Here is a 20241-nt window from a genome sequence, read left to right as displayed (position 1 = left end):
CAACACCACAGTTCAAAGGCATCAATTCTTCAGCACTAAGCTTTGTTTATGGTCCAACTCTCATATCCATACATGACTACTGGAAAAACCATAGCTTTGACTAGACAGACCTTTATTGGTAAAGTAACATCTCTGCTTTTTAATATGCTCTCTAGGTTGGTCATAGCACTTCTTTCAAGGAGCAAGCATCTTTTAATTTCAAGGCTGCAGTCACCATCTACAGTGATTCTGGAGCCCCCAAAATAAAGTCTCTCACTGTTTCCATTGATTCCCCATCTATTTGCTATGAAGTGATGGGACCAGATACCATAATCTTAGTTTTCTGAATGTTAAGTTTTAAGCAAACGTTTTCACTCTCCTCTTTCACTTTCATCAAGAGGCTCTTTAGTTCTTCTTCGCTTTCTGCCATAAGGGTGGTGTCATCTGCATATCTGAGGTCACTGATATTTCTCCCAGCAATCTTGACTCCAACTTGTGCTTCATCCAGCCTGGCATTTTGCATGATGTACTCTGCATGTAAGTTAAATAAGCAGGGTGACAATACGCAACCTCGATGTACTCCTTTCCTGATTTGGAACCAGTCTGATTTTCCATGTCCAGTTCTAAGTGTTGCTTCTTGACCTGCATACAGATTTCTCAAGAGGAAGGTCAGGTGGTCTGATATTCCAATCTCTTGAAGAATTTTCCACAGTTTATTGTGATCCACACAGTCAAAGGCTTTGGCATAGTCAATAAAGCAGAAGTAGATGTTTTTCTGGAACTCTCTTGCTTTTTCAGTGATCCAGTGGATGTTGGCAATTTGATCTCTGGTGCCTTTGTCTTTCCTAAATTCAGCTTGAATATCTGGAAGTTCACGGTTCACGTACTGTTGAAGCCTGACTTGGAGGATTTTAAGCATTACTTTGCTGGCTTGTGAAATGAGTGCAATTGTGTGGTAGTTTGAACATTCTTTGGCATTGCCTTTCTTTGGGATTGGAATGAAAACTGACCTTTTCCAGTCCTGTGGCCCCTGCTGAGTTTTCTAAATTTGCTGGCATGTTGAGTACAGCACTCTCACAGCATCATCTTTTAGGATTTGAAATAGCTCAACTGGAATTCCATCACCTCCACTAGCTTTGTTCATAGTGATGCTTCCTAAGGCCCACTTGACTTCACATTCCAGGATATCTGGCTGTAGGTGAGTGATCACAGCATCGTGATTGTCTGGGTCCTTAAGATCTTTTTTGTACAGTCCTTCTGTGTATTCTTGCCACCTCTTCTTAATATCTTCTGCTTCTGTTAGGTCCATACCATTTCTGTCCTTTATCGAGCCCATCTTTTCATGAAATGTTCCCTTGGTATCTCTAATTTTCTTGAAGAGATCTCTAGTCTTTCCCATTTTATTGTTTTCCTCTATTTCTTTGCATTGATCACTGAGGAAGGCTTTCTTATCTCTCCTTGCTATTCTTTGGAACTCTGCGTTGAAATGGGTATATCTTTCCTTTTCTCCTTTGCCTTTAGCTTCTCTTCTTTTCTCAGCTATTTGTAAGGCCTCCCCAGACAGCCATTTTACTTTTTTGCATTTCTTTTTCCTGGGGATGGTCTTGGTCAATGCCTCCTGTAGAATGTCACAAACCTCCATACACAGTTCTTCAGGCATTCTGTCTATCAGATCTAAACCCTAAATCTATTTCTCACTTTCACCTTATAATTGTAAGGGATCTGATTTAGGTCATACTTGAATGATCTAGTGGTTTTCCTTACTTTCTTCAATTTCAGTCTGAATTTGGCAATAAGTTCATGATCTGAGCCACAGTCAGTTCCCAGTCTCGTTTTGGCTTACTGTATAGAGCTTCTCCATCTTTGGCTGCAAAGAATATAATCAATCTGATTTTTGTATTGACCATCTGGTGATGTCCATGATGTCTTCTCCTGTGTTCTTGGAAGAGGGTGTTTGCTATGACCAGTGCATTCTCTTGGCAGAAGTCTGTTAGCCTTTGACCTGCTTCATTTTGTACTCCAAGGCCAAATTTGCTTGTTACTCCAGGTATCTCTTGACTTCCTACTTTTGCATTCCAGTCCCCTATAATGAAAAAGACATATTTTCAGGATGTTAGTTCTAAAAGGTCTTGTAAGTCTTCATAGAACCGTTCAACTTCAGCTTCTTCAGCATTACTGGTCGGGGCATAGACTCGGATTACTGTGATTCTGAATGGTTTGCCTTGGAAGCAAACAGAGATTATTCTCTTGTTTTTGAGATTGCATCCCAGTACTGTGTTTCAGACCTTTGTTTACTATGATGGCTATTCCATTTCTTCTAAGAGATTCTTGCCCATAGTAGTAGATATAATGGTCATCTGAGTTAAATTCACCCATTCCAGTTTATTTTAGTTCACTGATTCCTAAAATGTCTACATTCACTCTTGCCATCTCCAGTTTGACCATTTCCAATTTGCCTTGATTCATGGACCTAACATTCCAGGTTCCTATGCAGTATTGCTCTTTACAGCATCAGACCTTGCTTCCATCACCAGTCACATCCACAACTGGGTGTTGTTTTTGCTTTGGCTCCATCTCTTCATTCTTACTGGAGTTATTTCTCCATTGATCTCCAATAGCATATTGGGCACCTACCGACCTGGGGAGTTCCTCTTTCAGTATCCTATCATTTTGCCTTTTCATACTGTTCATGGGGTTCTCAAGGCAGGAATACTGAAGTGGTTTGCTATTCCCTTCTCCAGTGAACCATGTTTTGTCAGAACTCGCTTTGTCAGAAATGCATTTTTAAAGTGGATTTAATATATGTCCTATAAATAGATTGTACCATCTTTTTCCCCCCCTGTGCTATACATAAGTTCTCACTGGTTACTTATTTTATGCATGTGCTAAGTCACTTCAGTCAGGTCTGGCCCTTTTTGACCCTATGGACTAATACCCGTCAGGCTCTTCTGGCCATGGGATTCTCCAGGCAAGAATATTGGAGTGAGTTGCTGCGTCCTCCTCCAGGGGATCTTCCTGACCCAGGGCTCAAACCCGCATCTCTTAAATCTCCTGCATTGACAGGCAAGTTCTTTACCACTAGTGCCATCTGGGAAGCCCATTTGATACATAGTATATATATCAATCCTGCTGCTGCTGCCACTAAGTTGCTTCAGTCGTGTCTGACTCTGTCCAACCCCATAGATGGCAGCCCACCAGGCTCCCCCGTCCCTGGGATTCTCCAGGCAAGAACACTGGAGTGGGTTGCCATTTCCTTCTTCAATGCATGAAAGCGAAAAATGAAAGTGAAGTCGCTCAGTCGTGTCCAACTCTTCATGACCCCATGGGTTGCAGCCTACCAGGCTCCTCTGTCCATGGCATTTTCCAGGCAAGAGTACTGGAGTGGGGTGCCATTGCCTTCTCTGGGAAGTAAGTAAACAAGTAATGATAGGACTTCCCTGGTGGCTCAGATGGAAAAGCGTCTGCCTACAATGTGGGAGACCTGCATTCGATCCCTGGGTTGGGAAGATCCTCTGGAGAAGGAAATGGCCACCGACTCCAATACTCTTGCCGGGAAAATCCCATGGACAGAGGAGCCTGGTAGGCTACAGTCCATGGGGTCACAAAGAGTCGGACACAACTGAGCAACTAAACTAAACTTTAAACAAGTAATGAAATAAACAAACAAATAATATCAAAATATTTTCTGGGCTTCCTTGGTACTTTGGGGTGAAGAGTCCACCTGCCAATACAGGAGACACAGGCTCAATCCCTGATCCAGGAAGACCCCACATGCCTCGGAGCAACGAAGCCCGAGCGGCCAGACTACTGCGCCTGTGCTCCAGAGCCCGGGAGCCGCAACTGCTGAAGCCCTTGTGCCCTGGAGACTGCAAGTTGCAACTACTGCGCCCGCATGCTGCAGCTACAGCAGCCTGCGCACCTGCAGCCCGCGTTCCACAGCAAGAGAAGCCACCGCACTGAGAAGCCCGCACACTGCAGCTGCAGAGACGCTCGTGTGGCTGTGAGGAACGGGCACAGCTAAAATAAGTCAATAAAATTATTTTTAGTATTTTCTAAGATGTTTTAATACCAGCAGATAGTAAGTGTTCAATAAATAAATGAGGAAATTAATAATGAGGATAAATGAGGAAATTAAAAGATGTTACAAGAAAGGCAAGTCATGAAAGCAAAGAAAATCAAGTGAGCCCCTTTCACAGTTTTACTGAATCAGCTTTGTGACAGTTACTTTTGGCTGTGTGTGGAAGACTTGATGTCTCTGGCTTCCAATTGTTTAGGAGAAGAAGATACTCCAAAAAGAAAATAGCAGGACGGTTGGGGGCGGAGGCTGCGCCCTGCACAGACAGAGGAACAGGAGACCACACTTTCTCATCCTCAGTCAGGAGACCTCCCCGCGACACTGCGCAGAAAGGCCCCCTGGAGGTCAGACAGGAAGAGGGCGCGGAGCCCAGCAGACGGGCAGAGGCACAGAGGCCTCAGAGAGGCACTCGGCCCGGAGCCATGTGGCAAAGCTGCACGGTCCTTCCCAATGGAAGGTCTGGGGACACTGCTCTCTCCCTCGTGTTGTTGAAAGTTTCGGCAGTAACGAGATGGCGGACAGGGTCAAACCTTTCAGCAGGACCTTGCCAGGGGAATCAAAGATGCCATCTGGGGAATCTGTGCCCTCTCAAAGCTGGATGCTCAAATTCAGCAAAAGAGAGAAGTGGCTTCGGAGAAAGACAAGTGGTGTCCTGGCTCAGAGAAGAGCCCAGAGCTAGGGAGGACGCAGGAAGATGAGCCACGTGCTGTTAGCAGAGATTTTCAGTACTGTGCTTGGAAGGGTGGAGCCGTCTGGTTCCAGCTCCTCTTGTTTTATCCAGTCTTTATTCCTGTCCTCAGTAACAGCCCAGATTGGTGATCTGGGTGATCCAGATTGGTGATCCGCCACTACCCAGGGATGTCTGCTGGTGGCTGGGGTTCTTCCTCATGTCAGTTTTCAGGGCTGTCTGGATGCTCCCCGTCTCTGTGCTCAGCAAAGTCCTCGGTGCGATTTGCTTTCAGGACATAGCTGACCTGGCACTCGAGCTATTGGCGAGGAGGCCTCCCCCGTTCCCTGGCGTTGCTGACACACTCTTCAACCTCTTGCTTGAGGCCCTCTTCCTCCTGCAGGAGTTGAAATGCGCCTGGGGCTGTCAGACATAGAAAGGAACTGGCCTTGCCACTTTGGATTGGTTTGTCCGACTTTCCTCACAAGGCGGTCCTCCCGCGTTGACAGTGATCCTCTTCTCTGGCCTCTTTCCTCTAGTCATCATCAGCGACAGTGAAACAAAGACCCCGGCACAGCATAGCTTTTCCAGGAGCGCCTCTTCTCCTTGGTGGTTTTCTTAAGCAACAGCCTCTTCCACAAGCTGGTCTACCTGCGAGTGGCCCTAAGGAGCTCCACTTCTGTGGAAAAACTCCCCTCTCCACACTGAGACTAGGACTGAAGGCTGCTGGGGCCGCAGAGGGGGTCCAGCTCTCCTCCACCCCCTCCCAGGGGAGGCACGGCCTGCCTGCCAAGAGCCCTGCCCGCAGTCCCTTCTATCTGAGGAATCAGGATTTTTGTCTCTGATGCATGTAAGGCAGAATCTTCCTGACACCAGCATGGATTTTAAACACCAGTGAGTCTGAAAGGACCGCTGGTTTTTCTGCAGCTCTTTTCTAGCGTTTGCCAGCCCCATGCCTGGACTGACTTGAATACCCTTTCTCCCTGCACCATTTCCCCTCCCACTTCCTCTGCCTGCCTCCCACCACCTTCCTGCCGCCCTTGGATGAATGGACTTTGGTAATTCTAGCTGTTGTATTTTGTGGACCTGTTATTGTTATTTTTCTGTGAAGCACATATGTTGGATGCAGGAGGGACGGAGGCTCCGCTGCTCCTGGTCACTCCCTTTACAGGCATCTACATTTAAAGTTCCCCCAAAGATAGGGAGGTACCAATTTCCGACAAGTGCCACTGCAACACAGAATGCTCAGAGAAGCTGAACTTTTAAACTCTGGTGGTCTGAACTTGACTGTTGGCCACTGCTGGGTCTGTCTGGTGTTTCAAAGGAATATTGGGTGCTGCAAATAGGAACTAAAGGCATAAACTTATTAAACCCGTTAAACCTTTAAAAAAGGCGGGGAGAGGGGGCATCACCTCATGTAAGTGGTGCTAACTACCCACAAGCCTCTTCGCTATACCCCATGTTGGCTAAGAGAAGCATGTACACACATGGGAGGAGCCTGAGACATACCAAATATGGACTCAGAACCAGGCAAATCAAAATGACTGGCCAAGGACACCTGGAGAAAATGCCCCAGTTAAGTGATTTAAAGTACCACAAGGGCACAACTGTCTCTGAGTCAGCCTGTATGTCTACCCACATGTACTATACTCTTTTTCCTCCTCATAAATACTGTACTTGTTTCACTACTTTTTGTCTTTGTAGGAATTCTTTTTCTGCAAAGATGAAGCACCAGGCCTTGTCACTGACCACCGATCTAGGGGCTAGGATTTGGAGCTTGCACTGCCATGACCCGCCCTCAGTCTCTGGCTGTGAATCAAAATTCTGCTTCAAGTCACTGCAGACCAAGGCTGCCAGAGATCAAAAAGACAGTGATCACAAAGAAGTGGTACACTTGATTAGGATTATTTAAAAGTAATACAAATGTTGGCGTATGTGTGTGTCTCTCCAAATATTTTTGGAGCTAATTGGTAAGGGATAGTTTTAATAGAGTGCATAGATTGAATAACCCTACAATATTTTAAGGCTAAATAAATGTCTGCGATATTAGCTGAACACAACTGAATACATAAATGAAACCCAACTTTGAAAGAGAGTTTTCAAGCAGAGTAAGCTTTGCCTTAGAACATGGTTCAGGCTGGTTTTCTGTATCTCTTGGGTTGGTACATGATTTTGGTGCAGCCGAAGAGTTTACCCTGAGCTGAGAAGTAGCTTGATTCTCTGAAACAGGCCTCCTCCTGTTTTAGTGTTTTCTTCCTTTTCTTTCTTCTGTTTCTCCTCTGTTCCTTTTCCCTTTTATTCTTTTAAATCTATAATATTACCCCAAATGGTTTTTCTCTGTTTATGTACACAGTTCAGTTCAGTTCAGTCGCTCAGTCGTGTCCGACTCTTTGCAACCCCATGAATCTCAGCACGCCAGGCCTCCCTGTCCATCACCAACTCCCAGAGTTCACTCAGACTCACGTCCATCGAGTCGGTGATGCCATCCAGCCATTTCATCCTCTGTCGTCCCTTTCTCCCCCTGCCCCCAATCCCTCCCAGCATCAGAGTCTTTTCCAATGAGTCAACTCTTCGCATGAGGTGGCCAAAGTACTGGAGTTTCAGCTTTAGCATCATTCCTTCCAAACAACACCCAGGACTGATCTCCTTCAGAATGGACTGGTTGGATCTCCTTGCAGTCCAAGGGACTCTCAAGAGTCTTCTCCAACACCACAGTTCAAAAGCATCAATTCTTCGGCACCCAGCCTTCTTCACAATCCACATCTCACATCCATACATGACCACAGGAAAAACCATAGCCTTGACTAGATGGATCTTAGTAGGCAAAGTAATGTTTCTGCTTTTGAATATGCTATCTAGGTTGGTCATAATCTGTACTAATAACAGAGCATTCATTTACTTACAACTAAACTTTCCCCAAAAGAAATGCTTTGGACTGTGATCTGGCTCTTATGGCTCACTCATAGCTCTTCATTTCCCTTTCATCCAGGAAACATTTCCCCAGGTCTCATTTGCTAGATCTGTGTAAGTGGTTTAAGATCAATTGGAACCCACCTTCCTTCAGGGATCTGAGACTCTTTTGCCACCAGGAAACAAGGGCGTGGAGGCCCTGCTTCTCCCATGCTTTCTGGGTCAGGACACTGAACAAAGCCACTCAGAAAATTTGCAGACGGGAGGAAACCATTATTTGAAAGTTTTAGAAACCTTGTGGTTTTTGGAAGCCCTGAGCCAGTGGAAACGCCTGGCTGTTTTATCTGAGGATGTTTGCTGATGACAGCGCAAGCAGGACGCAGGGACCTGGGGAAAGGCAGCCACACCAGCCACCTCTGCCCAGGACCTGAAGTTGCTTCTTCTTCTGGGGTCTAGGAACACAATCACGCCGTCCCTGAAGATGTCCGCATCCTAATCCCCAGGATGTGTGCTCCCTTACAGGGCAAAAAGGCCTTTGCAGATGAGGTTTAATTGAGGGTTCTCACAGGAAGGAGGCAGGGGAGGCTCAGAGGCAGAGGAGTTGTGAGGACAGAAGCAGAGGCTGCAGGGAAGTGCTTCCAAGGCGAGGGAGAGGCCACAAGCGGAGGAACGCCTCCAGGGGCTAGAAAGGCGGGGAACAGATCCTCCCCTGCGGCCTATGGGAGGAGCATAGCGCTGCCCACACCTTAGTGTTAGCCCAGGGAGACGCATTTTGGACTTCTGAGCTCCAGAACTTGAAGATGATCGATTTGTGTTGCTTAAAGCCGCCAGTTTTGAGGAACTCTGTTCATCCGTTCTTTCAACTGTTCAGCAGCACTGGGGACGGAGGCAGTGAAGCGGCGACGGGAGGAGGAAAAGCAGAGAGGTTAAGACCCCCGGGCCTCCCGCCTATCGCCCCTCCGCGCCAGATTTCAGGTGCTCCCTTCCAGCCTTCAGGTGGGGGCGATGTCACTTACCTGGCGGCAGAGAGAGGCAGAGGGCTGTGGTCGGTGTCCACCAGCCGGCTGATTCCACATAGAGGATTCTGGCGTTGGCAGCCCAGGCAGCGCGATCGCAGGACTAGTAGGGCTGCTCAGCCAGTCTGCCCAGGACAGACGTGATCAACAAAGATGTCCTCTGCGGCGGGACGGGGAGAGAGGAGGGGATAGCTTTGAGGTGAATCTACCTGCTGCTCATTCTAGGCGCCCAGGCCCCGCCAAGCAGCAGTCACATGCAGTGTCAGGCTGGCCCGTGGCCAGCACTGCAAAAGAGGAAAGGCCTGGTTCCCCTGCTGTGTGCTCAGCATTGCCCAGTGCGGCTTGGTGGTGGTGGGGGGGAGGGGGGGGGTGTCTCAACTCAGCCTCACAGTGGAATTGCTGGGGAACCTCAAAGACCCCACATCCAGCCCCCAGCCCCAGGGATTCCCCCTCACCAAGCTGGGGGGGGCCTCTGGCACCAAAAGTTTTTTCTGAGTTCCCAGATGGTTCTCGAGTAGGACAACTTGGGAACGCCTCCATCAGAGCCTTCCTAGAGCGTGTGTGTCAGTCTCTATCCCCGGACCGTGAGGGGGAGCAGGGGAGCCAGCCCCCCCCCGCCCCGCCCCCCGAGAACCCGGACCAGGCAGAGCCAAACAAGCAGCGCCAGCTTCAAGCAGGCAGTAGACTGCAAGGCTTGGGTCACCTTCTCCAAATCAGGGAGGGATCTCCAACCCCACAATCAGGCAGACTGAGGCTCTTAGAGTAAGCTGCCACCTGCCCTCTTTCGTACAGCATTCTCAGGCGCTTGAGTCGTAAATCCCACTCCCTCAGACCCCCAGTCCTGAAGCCCTGCCTGCACCCAGCGAGGCGGGCTGGTTGAGGCTCTTCCCTAAGCTCCACCCCTTAGGGCCAGGCCCCGCCCAATCTTCCGTTTCCCTGCCTTCAAACTCCTCGGCTCGCTGCCTGCCATACCCTCCCCGCCTCTCAGGAATACCCTCAAATTCCCGCCAGTGATCACTGCCCCCTCTTTCCTATTGGCCAGCTATGATCCTGTCTCCTCCTGGGTTCTGAACCCCACTCCAGCTCTCCCACCCTGCCTGGGACCTTCTGGGTGTTCTGGTACACTTCACCCCTCCATGAGGATGGGGACCCCTGATGCCACCCCCAGGGGCTCATTCCCCTGGTGTTTCCTGAGAAAGCAGCAAGATCGAGGCCCTGTACTGGGGAGGAGACTCTCACCCCAGCAGGAGGCCAGGGGGAACCTATCAAAAGAGGTTCTTGTTTGGCCAAAGTTCATAGGATACACAGAGAGCCCCCCACCCCTTACCTGGGGACTCAGGGGAGTCCTCAAGAGGAGATGGGGGTTTGCACCGGAAGCCTGTCCCAATCCAAGAGGAGAGATGTCTAAACAGGAGGAAGGTGCAGGGGCACGCTTGATCAGGCCAAGGCCCTGGAGGGGTAGGGGAGCGTCCAAGCGCGTGGGTCAGAGCAGCGATCCGGAAAGCAGGAGAGACGGGAGGGCAGTGGGCAGGGCACGGCTCAGCCACCGCGCACAGCTCACCCCCTCTCAGGGAACAAGCTGGAGAAATGAGGCGGTTCTGTTGTAGCAGAAGATACTATAAGTAATCTACATGTCCAACAGGGAATCCGTTAAACAACTCATCACCCAGCTATATGTGGCCATAAAGAAAAAGCAGCTGGAAATCAGACCACCTGAAAATACAGTATTTCCTTACTGTCTTAATATAGACATATCTCAGCCACATCAACTTTTGTTGAATGGCTAAAAATTATGAGCAAGTAAATGACTGAGGAAAAGAATGAAATAAAAGAAAAACTAGTGTTTTTCTATCTCTGTCATAAATTAAATATCCCTTATCAATAAAATTTACAGCGGAGGAGGGATAAATTGGGAGTTTAGGATTAACACATACACATTACTATATATAAAATAAACAACAAGGACCTACTGTATAGCACTGAAAACTATTCTTAATATCTGTGATAACCTATAATGGAAATGAGTGTGAAGTAGAATATATAAATGTGGAACTGAGTCACTTGGCTGTGCACTTAAAGCGAATACAACATTGTAAATCAACTATATTGCAATAAAATTGTTTAGAAAATAAAATTTAAATGCATTAGAAACTATACTCCAAAATATTTTGATATTTTGGATCTCTTTCCCACCTTAACATGAGTTCAGTGGACATAAACCCTTCTTTGCTTGATGACTCAGAGTCATATTTCTCTGTGCTATAATACAGAAATATATGGAGGGATTCTTGAAGCACTTCACCCTCTATGTCAGAGACTCTGGAGTGGCAGATGTTGAGTTTAGACATCTGCTAGACATAGTGGGCTATAGCTGCTCCTTCTATTAGAATTACAGGTGATACTACCAGCACCTTAATGGAACAGGTTGCTGCTAACCTTTAGTTCGCTAAGAGACCAGGAACCACTCATCAAAGTGAGTTAAAATTGTGTCCAATATAAGAATAAAGAAAAATAGTACAGGTGAATCTATTTGCAAAGCAGAAATAGAGACACAGATGTGTACAACAAATGTATAGACACCAAGAAGGGAAAGGGGGTGGGATAAATCCGGAGATTGGGATTGATGTATACACACTGCTGTGTATAAAACAGCTAGTGAGAACCTATATAGCACAGGGGATAGAAAAGGAAGGCACAAAACTGTGTGTAGGACGTACATTAAGTTAACCTTAAAAATGCATTCCAATATACATTGCTCAGTCACTTCAGTCATGTCCAACTCTTTGCAACCCATGATCTGTAGCCCACCAGGCTCCTCTGACCATGGGATTCTCCAAGCAAGAATACTGGAGTGGGTTGCCATGCCCTTCTCCAGGGAATCTTCCCAGCACAGGGATCGACCCTGCGGCTCCTGTGGCTCCTGCATAGACGGCAAATTCTTCACCATTGAGCCACCAGGGAAGCACAATATGCAGACAAATACTGTTTGATTCCACTTACTTGAGGTACCTAAACAGTCAAACTGAGAGTCAGAAAGTACATTGGTAGAGGCCCAGGGCTGGGTGGTGGGGAGGGGTGGGAAGGGAAAATAGGGAGTTAATGTTTAAGGGGGACAGAGCTTCAGTTTAGGAAGGTGATGAAAATTCAGGAGATGGATGATGATAAAAATTGTACAACAATGTCAATGTACTTAGTGCCATGGAACCGTACAGTTAAATATGGCTAAAATAGTATGTTTCATATTATGTACATTTTACTACAATAAAAAACTTAGAAAAAAAATTTATCGACTCTGAGTGAAGAATCATGAAGCTGGACTCTTAAGAAAAGCGCGTGAGCTTAAGTTTGCTGATTTGAGTCTATCTTAGTTTTACTCGCTGTGTATTTGGTTTTGCTTCAGGGTTTTTTGTTACTGTTTTTGTCTTGAGGGACACTGGTTTTGGGGTTTTTTTTCTTCTTTGTCTTTATTCTAGGTCATCTACTTTTTTCAGTGAGTCAAGGCTGCCACTTAACTGCCTCCTGATTACTCGCTGTCCCAGGGCCTAATCCCAAGCTTCTCTGTGTCTTTTCAGGGAGCATATTTTGATATTAGATGATTAGAATACTAGATTACAAGAATCTCTTTTCCCAGGTGGTGGTCCTGACTGGAATCGACAGTGATTTGTAATTAGCATAGTGACTGTGCGTGCAGTATGTCGAGATTTATAAATTCTGGATTCTAACACCAAATCACCTAATTCATGGTCTGGAGCACAGCATACATTAAAAAAAAACCAATTCACCTCCCTTGAGACCATGTTCTTATCACTATGCCCAGACCTTATATGACATTGTGGCCTATAACTTGGTGATAACTTGCTGTTTTCTTTTTCTCTTTCCTGAGTTAAAAATAAAATGGCTAAAAATATATATACAAATGTGCACACACACACACACAAATAAATCCTCCTTGAGGTCCCACTGAATTTTAATTCATGGAACAGAGACGTGAACAAAGCTTATTCCTAAAAGTTTACTTACTAGAATGAACAAAGTTGCAGGAAGAATACTGAGAGTAAAAAGTGCGCTTAAAGACAGCCCTTCAGAAGCATCAACATATTGCACACACGGTCCCTATGCTAACTACAAATCATTGTCAGCTCTAGTCAGGACACCCACCTGGGAAAATGTATACCCATACTGAGCTATCATTGAGTTACTATTTGCATTTAGGAGTATAAAAAGTGAATTTCTTTGAAAATATTCCATAAATCAGACAATGCTTCTCCCTAGCTAGTCTCAATAGCCAGGCTTGGCAGAGTGGCCTACAGAAAGGGATTGAACCAGAGCGATGCTAAATACACACTTTCTTCATTGTTCCCTTTCATCTTACAAAAGGAGATGAATTCTAGTCTTTTGATTTGCCTGATGTACTTTGACAGCATGGATGTTCAGCTGCTCTTCCAAAGATGCTGAGTCCCAGCAACTAATGGCTCTAATACAGCCATTAGCTCTTCCCCCTACTCCCAAACATGGCATGCTCCCCAGATAATGATCCTTATACAAATAAGACAGTCTGTATTTTAAGAATCTCTTATGTAGTTCAATCGACATAATGGGTATACTGCAGGAGAGATGCATTTTAAAGTATTATTACCAGGAGAGTATTTCACAAATCCCTAAGTCATAAGGATAGATACAGCAATTTAGAAAGAGTTGAGCACAAAGTCTTTACGTGTGCATTTCATGAAGTGGATTGGACTTCATGAATTTCAATGTGGCAGAATCTTCCCTCTGCTGTCCTGCCATTACCAAACAAGATGCTTGTTATAAAAAAGAAATATGCGTGACTGGTGAGGACATTGTGTTATTAATGACCGTGTTCTGCTCTCTGTAAAATCCTTCATTGGAAGTTGTCACCTGCGCTAAAAGATATGCACAAACTTTCTTACCTAAATTATCTTGCCGAAGACAGCCAGAAGATGCTAACTCCACAAATCTCTGAATAAAAAGGCAGTTTAACAAACCCTCATGTCCTTAGATTTAATATAGGAATAAAATGCCAGAATTCTGACATCTATGGATGATTCTTCTCTAGTGAGCTGCAAGATATTTCTCTTTGTTAATTGCTCCATGAAGTTAGTTTTAATAAGCAAAAGCTGTGTAAAAAGCCAAGAGACTTATATTTTTAATTTGTGAAAGTATGATTGGCTTATGAGGTGCTGTTTGTAATAAAATGCATGGAGCTAATTACTCTGAGGATATTGGGGAGGACATCTACAGAAGAGGTTAGGATTACCTCCACTGTGGGCAGGGAGGGGGTATATCTGTGAAAGAAGCCCATGTGTCTTCCTTCTGACAGCAACCCCTCCTTTTGCTGAGCTCTTGGTTCCACCTTTCCAGGCCCTTTCAGGGTATTGTCCTTTGTAACACTGCCAGCCTCTCTTTTTTCTATCGGCTCCTCCCTCTCTGCACACAATCCTGCTCAAATCTTCCCTCACCCGAGAACTCTCCATGGTTCTCCATGTGGACAGATGGCTCCACTAGCCTACTCCTGCTGCCATCACTTTTTTAACCTGCTTCTCATTTCTTCAGGGCTTCCCTGGTAGCTAAAGAACCTACTTGCAATGCAGGAGATCTGGGTCTGATCCCTGGGTTGGGAAGATCCCCTGGAGATGGGAATGGCTCCCTACTCCAGTGTCATGGCCTGGGAAACCCCACAGACAGAGGAGCCTGGTGGGCTACACAGTCCATCAGGTCACAAAGAGTCAGACACAGCTAAGTGACCAACAGTTCATTTCTTCATGTCAAAAGAACTGTGTTCACCTCTACCTCTCCTTGGAAATTACACTATGCAAAAACACAAATGGGCTTTTAATCCCAAATTTAACAGCAGGTGTGCTGTGTCCTCAATCTCCTAGTCTCTCTGGATCTACTGTATGGCTGGTGTTTCTGAGGAAGGAGGACCTCTCGGACTAAGCATGTGCAGAAAACCTCCTTCAAGGTCAAAATGGGAAGAGGGGTGCCATCCCATAGTAACTGATGCTAACTACCCACAGGCCTTTTCAGTAGAATCCATTTTGGCTAAGATGTGCACACATAGGAGGATCCTGAGACATAGCAAATATGGACTCAGAACCAGGCAAATCAAAATGATTGGCTATAGGAAACCCAGACGAAATGCCCCGTAAAAGTGATTCAAACTAACATGAGGGCCCAACTCTCTCTCTCTCTCTCTCTGAGTTCAGCTGTGTGTCTGTCAACATGTACTGTACTCTTTTTTTTCCTCCAAATAAGACACTTTACTTGTTTCACTACTTTCCCTTTTCATGGGAATTCTTTGTTTGCAAAGCTGAAGAGCAGGACCTTGTCACTGACCACTGGCCTCAGTTCAGCTCACTCACTCAGCTGCGTTTGATTCTTTGCAACTCCATGGACTGCAGCACACAAGACTGCAGAACAAGGCTTCCCTGTCCATCACCAACTCCCAGAGCTTGCTCAAGCTCACGTCCATCGAGTCCAGCCATCTCATCCTTTGTCATCCCCTTCTCCTCCTGCCTTCAGTCTTTCCCAGCATCAGGGGCTTTTCCGACGAATCAGTTCTTCGAATCAGTTGGCCAGGATATTGGAGCTTCAGCTTCAGCATCAGTCTTTCCAATGAATACTCAGGACTGATTTCCTTTAGGATGGACTGGTTGGATCTCCTTGCAGTCCAGGGGACTCTCAAGAGTCTTCTCCAACACCACAGTTCAAAAGCATCAATTCTTCAGCGCTCAGCCTTCTTTATGGTCCAACTCTCATATCCATACATGACTACTGGAAAAACTAGCTATGACTAGATGGACCTTTGCTGGCAAAGTAATGTCTCTGCTTTTGAATATGCTGTCAAGGTTGGTCATAACTTTTCTTCCAAAGAGCAAGCGTCTATTAACTTCATGGCTGCAGTCACCATCTGCAGTGATTTTGGAGCCCAAGAAAATAAAGTCTGTCATTGCTTCCATGTTTCCCCATCTACTTGCCATGAAGTGATGGGACTGGGTGCCATGGTTTTAGTTTTCTGCATGTTGAGTTTTAAGCAAACTTTTTCACTTTCCTCTTTCATCAAGAGGCTCTTTAGTTTTTTTTCACTTCCTGTCATAAGGGTGGTGTCATCTGCATATCTGAGGTTATTGATATTTCTCCTGAAAATCTTGATTGCAGCTTGTGCTTCATCTGGCTAAGCATTCTGCATGATGTACTCTGCATATAAGTTAAATAAGTAGGGCAGGTAGGTAAATAAGTAGGTAAATAAGCCTTGACGTACTCCTTTTCCAATTTGGAACCAGTCTACTCTTCCATGTCCAGTTCTGACTGTTGCCTCTTGACCTGCATACAGATTTCTCAGGAGGCAGGTCAGGTGGTCTGGTATTTCCATCTCTTTGAGAATCTTCCACATTTTGTTGTGATCCACACAGTCAAAGTCTTTGGCTTAATCAATAAATCAGAAGTAGATGTTTTTCTGGAACTCTGTTACTCTTTTGATAATCCAATAGATGTTGACAGTTTGATCTCTGGTTCCTCTGCCTTTTTGAAATCCAGCTTGAACATCTGGAAATTCATGGTTCATGTACTATTGAAGCCTGGCTTGGAAGATTTTGTGCATTACTTTGCTAGTGTGTGAGATGAGTGCAATTGTGTGGTAGTTTGAGCATTCTTTGGCGTTGCCTTTCTTTGGAATTGGAATGAAAACTGATCTTTTCCAGTCCTGTGGCCACTGCTGAGTTTTGGCATATTGCATGCAGCACTTTCACAGCATCATCTTTTAGGATTTGAAACAGCTCAACTGGAATTCCATCACCTCCACTAGCTTTGTTCGTAGTGATGCTTCCTAAGGCCCACTTGGCTTTGCACTCCAGGATGTCTGGCTCTGAGTGATCACACCATCATGGTTATCTGGGTCATTAAGATCATTTTTTCAGTGTCCAAGACAAGGCAAATTAGGTTTGAATCAACATCCAGACTTAATCAGCCCTGGTTAAGTCCCATGTCACAGCACATCTGGAGTCCCAGTTGGGAAAAGGTCCCAGGCAGCACATCCACTCCATGGGTGAGACTTCAAAGATTACAACCACTAGTTTAGCGACTAGAATTTGGTGCTGTCACTGATGCAACCCAACCTCAACCTCTTCCAGGAACCCTGTTTCAAGCTGCTTTGACCAAGGCCACCCAAGATCATTTCCTTCTTGAGACTCTACTTAATCTGGCCCTTACTGCCATCTGTGATCTTGGTTCCCAGTTTCTTTCTATCTCAGAATGATATTTATGTCCCTTTGCTCTCAGAGTCTCCCTAGATGTGGGCAAAAGCCTGGATTCAGTCCTCTCCTCTTTCTCCACTCTCTAGAATCCACCTATTCTCATGCCTTCCACAGATACGTGTTGTTGCTGTTGTTGTTCAGTCACTCAGTTGTGTCTGATTCTTTGTGGCCCCATGGACTGCAGCATTCCTGGCTTCCCTGTCCTTCACTATCTCCCAGAGTTTGCTCAAACCCATGTCCATTGAATCGGTGATGCCATCCAACCATCTTGTCCTCTGTCACCCCTTTCTCCCCCTGCCCCCAATTGCTCCCAGCATCTGAGTCTTTTCCAATGAGTCAACACTTTGCATCAGGTGGCCAAAGTATTGGCGTTTCATCTTCAGCATCAGTCCTTCCAATAAATACTCAGGGTTAATTTCCTTTAGGATTGACTGGTTTGATCTCCCTGGTGCATGACCATCAAATCTTTCTCTCTGTGCTTCTGCCCAAGAACTAGTGAAGTGTTTCCAGCTGCTTGTTAGAAAGTTCTCCCTACATGTCCTTCCAGGATCTCTCATTCATCTAAAACTAGATCTGCCAGATTTCCTTCAGACCGGCTCTTTCTTTGAACTTTCTTTTCTGTTTCTCTTAAAGATACCCATCAGCCTAGACAAGACACATTTTGATCCTCTTCTGTTTGGCCCCTTCATCCAACCCCTGTCACCAACCCCTGTCCTTGTCTGCCTTCTTGAGGCATTTCCCAAGTCCTCTGCTTATCCCTACTGTTACCAGTTGTGGCTAATTCAGTTAGGCTAGAACTTAATATTTTTCCCTATATGGTTTCAGGTTGACTCATTGGAAAAGACCATGATCCTAGCAGGGATTGGGGGCAGGAGGAGAAGGGGACGACAGAGGACGAGATGGCTGGATGGCATCACACACTTGATGCACGTGAGTTTGGGTGAATTCCCGGAGTTGGTGATGGACAGGGGGGCCTGGCATGCTGCGGTTCATGGGGTCGCAAAGAGTCAGACACGACTGAGCGACTGAACTGAACTGAAGACTTGATCAAGAGAAGAATGTGGTGGCTATGAGAAGATTCTTGGATTTCCATCTACAGGGAGTGCAACTGACTGGTGCCAGATGCTGGATTTTGAAATCCATCACCACGTAAGCACCCAGGCTTCATTTCCCATGGGCCACTCTCAGTGACTGAGTGTGGCAGGGATACTAAAGCAGCTCATATCTATGAGATGGAAGGTTCCTCTGATGAACATGCCTCTGATTTTGCTTAAGGAATCCCGTGGTTTTGCCAAAGTCTCTTAGAACTATGCTAATCCATCCAACCATCATTTCTCCCTTCTCTCTTTTACCCAGGACCAGATATGCGTCATGGTCTGATGGCTCTTTTGCCTCCCTCCTACCCTGATTCTCCAGTTTCCTGCAGAGCTGGTTCCCTTAAAAGTCTCTTGCATCATTAACCCCATTTTGGCTTCTACTTCCCAGGGGACCTAGAGTAATTCAAAGAATCTGTGCAAGTCTTGGAAGGTGGAGCGAATTCGCAGCCATTGCTCTCTGAAGGTCATCATGATGAGAAGTGGAGACAGATAGATGCAGAGGAAGAAGGGTGTTCCTTCTTATCTGGACTGTCTTGCTCTTGCATACTAGATGATTAGCTTTCATTCCCAGTTGTTGGCTCTGATGACTAACAGTAGCCCAGGCTCACTACCAAATACATGGCTGCAGACCAGAGAAAGAGTAGCTACACAGAAGTGCCAACGTCCCACAGAGTTGCCTGCCACCTCTCCTTTGGGGTCCCACCCTGGAGGCTATGCACACCTATCCTCCAAGCTGAAGCTCTAACTTTCCACCCATGCCAGTGCTTCAGGTGGACTAGTTAGTGACTTTTCCTGAATGTCCCAACTCCCCCTGTTGGACCCTTACTTCCATGGCTTCTCTCATGATGCTTAAGGTCTTTATCTACGACAAATCCTTATTCCATACGCTCAGAGTAGCTCTGCTTTCCAGATTAAACCTTGACTGATCCACCAGCCCTCCACTGCCTTTATTGTCAAGACTAAAACCACTGCAAGAGTGGCCTAACTCTCTCTCCCATCAATGCATCTGGACCATTGCTGCTAGACTCATCTTTATCATGACACTCAAAGGATGAATGGTAGCTCTCTATTGCCTACAAAACAAATCTGAACCACTACCAGGATCCTCTCCACGGGCTAACTTTCCATGTTTTTGTTGCTCAGTCCCCCTTCATGAATTTTTTCTTCTGCCAAATTGACATATTCACTTCCCCCAGATACTTCTTGATTTTACTCATTCTGCTTCTTTGGCAACACGTCCTATCTTCTGTTTCTCTGATCCATTTCTGATCCATTTATTGAAATCCAATACATCCTAGAGAAGCCATTTCAAACCCAACCACCTCTGCAAATGCTCAGTAGGATATGATTGCTGTTTTTACTGAGCAATTTCCTAAAATTAGGGCCTTCTCTTGACATTTCTCTCCTATCATATGTGCCAGAAACTCTAATAAGGAATTTCATTTTTAATAGACCACAGTCACCACTAAAAAGGAAACAAGAATCATATACTGTTTAAATGTACATTTAAATCAAATAAAATGTATTTTTATATGAAGTTTTATAACCTTGTTTTATGAAATGAATTGCATCCTTATTCAATGCTGCAGACTCAGCTAACTTCAGCCAGATAGGTCATCAGGACCAGTGTGGTCAGGCCTGTGGGATTGGGGATGAAGAGACATCCTGCCCAGTTAGGAGATTGCCTAAATACAGAGGGATACAGAAAATAAGTGAATATATTGACAACGATGATAGGGAAGGGGAGACTGGGATAAACCCATGGTGATTGGCTGGAATTGGAAATATTGGTCTGAACTTGTATTTTTTTTCTTTGTCTTCTATCAAACCTCAACTTGAATCAGCCATGCTGCTGCTACTGCTAAGTAGCTTCAGTCATGTCCGACTCTGTGGGATCCCAGAGATGGCAGCCCACCAGGCTCTCCCATCCCTGGGATTCTCCAGGCAAGAACACTGGAGTGGGTTGCCATTTCCTTCTCCAATGCATGAAAGTGAAAAGTGAAAGTGAAGTCGCTCAGTCGTGTCCAACTCCTAGCGACCCCATGGACTGCAGCCTTCCAGGCTCCAGCCATAGGTATACATATATCCCCTCCCTTTTGAACCTCCCTCCCCTCTCCCTCCCCATCCCACCCCTCTAGGTTGATACCGAGCCCCTGTTTGAGTTTCCTGAGCCATACAGCAAATTCCCGTTGGCTATCTATTTTCATATGGTAATGTAAGTTTC

The 20241-nt window shown here is 45.9% G+C and overlaps 1 pseudogene; it reads left to right on the top strand.

Annotated features, from left to right (window-relative positions):
* Positions 3751-5157, top strand: LOC102175467 (annotated as a pseudogene).

The sequence above is a fragment of the Capra hircus genome, chromosome 29 (genome assembly GCF_001704415.2).
Source record: "Capra hircus breed San Clemente chromosome 29, ASM170441v1, whole genome shotgun sequence".
Classification (NCBI taxonomy): domain Eukaryota; kingdom Metazoa; phylum Chordata; class Mammalia; order Artiodactyla; family Bovidae; genus Capra; species Capra hircus.
This window is presented reverse-complemented; position numbering and strand designations above follow the sequence as displayed.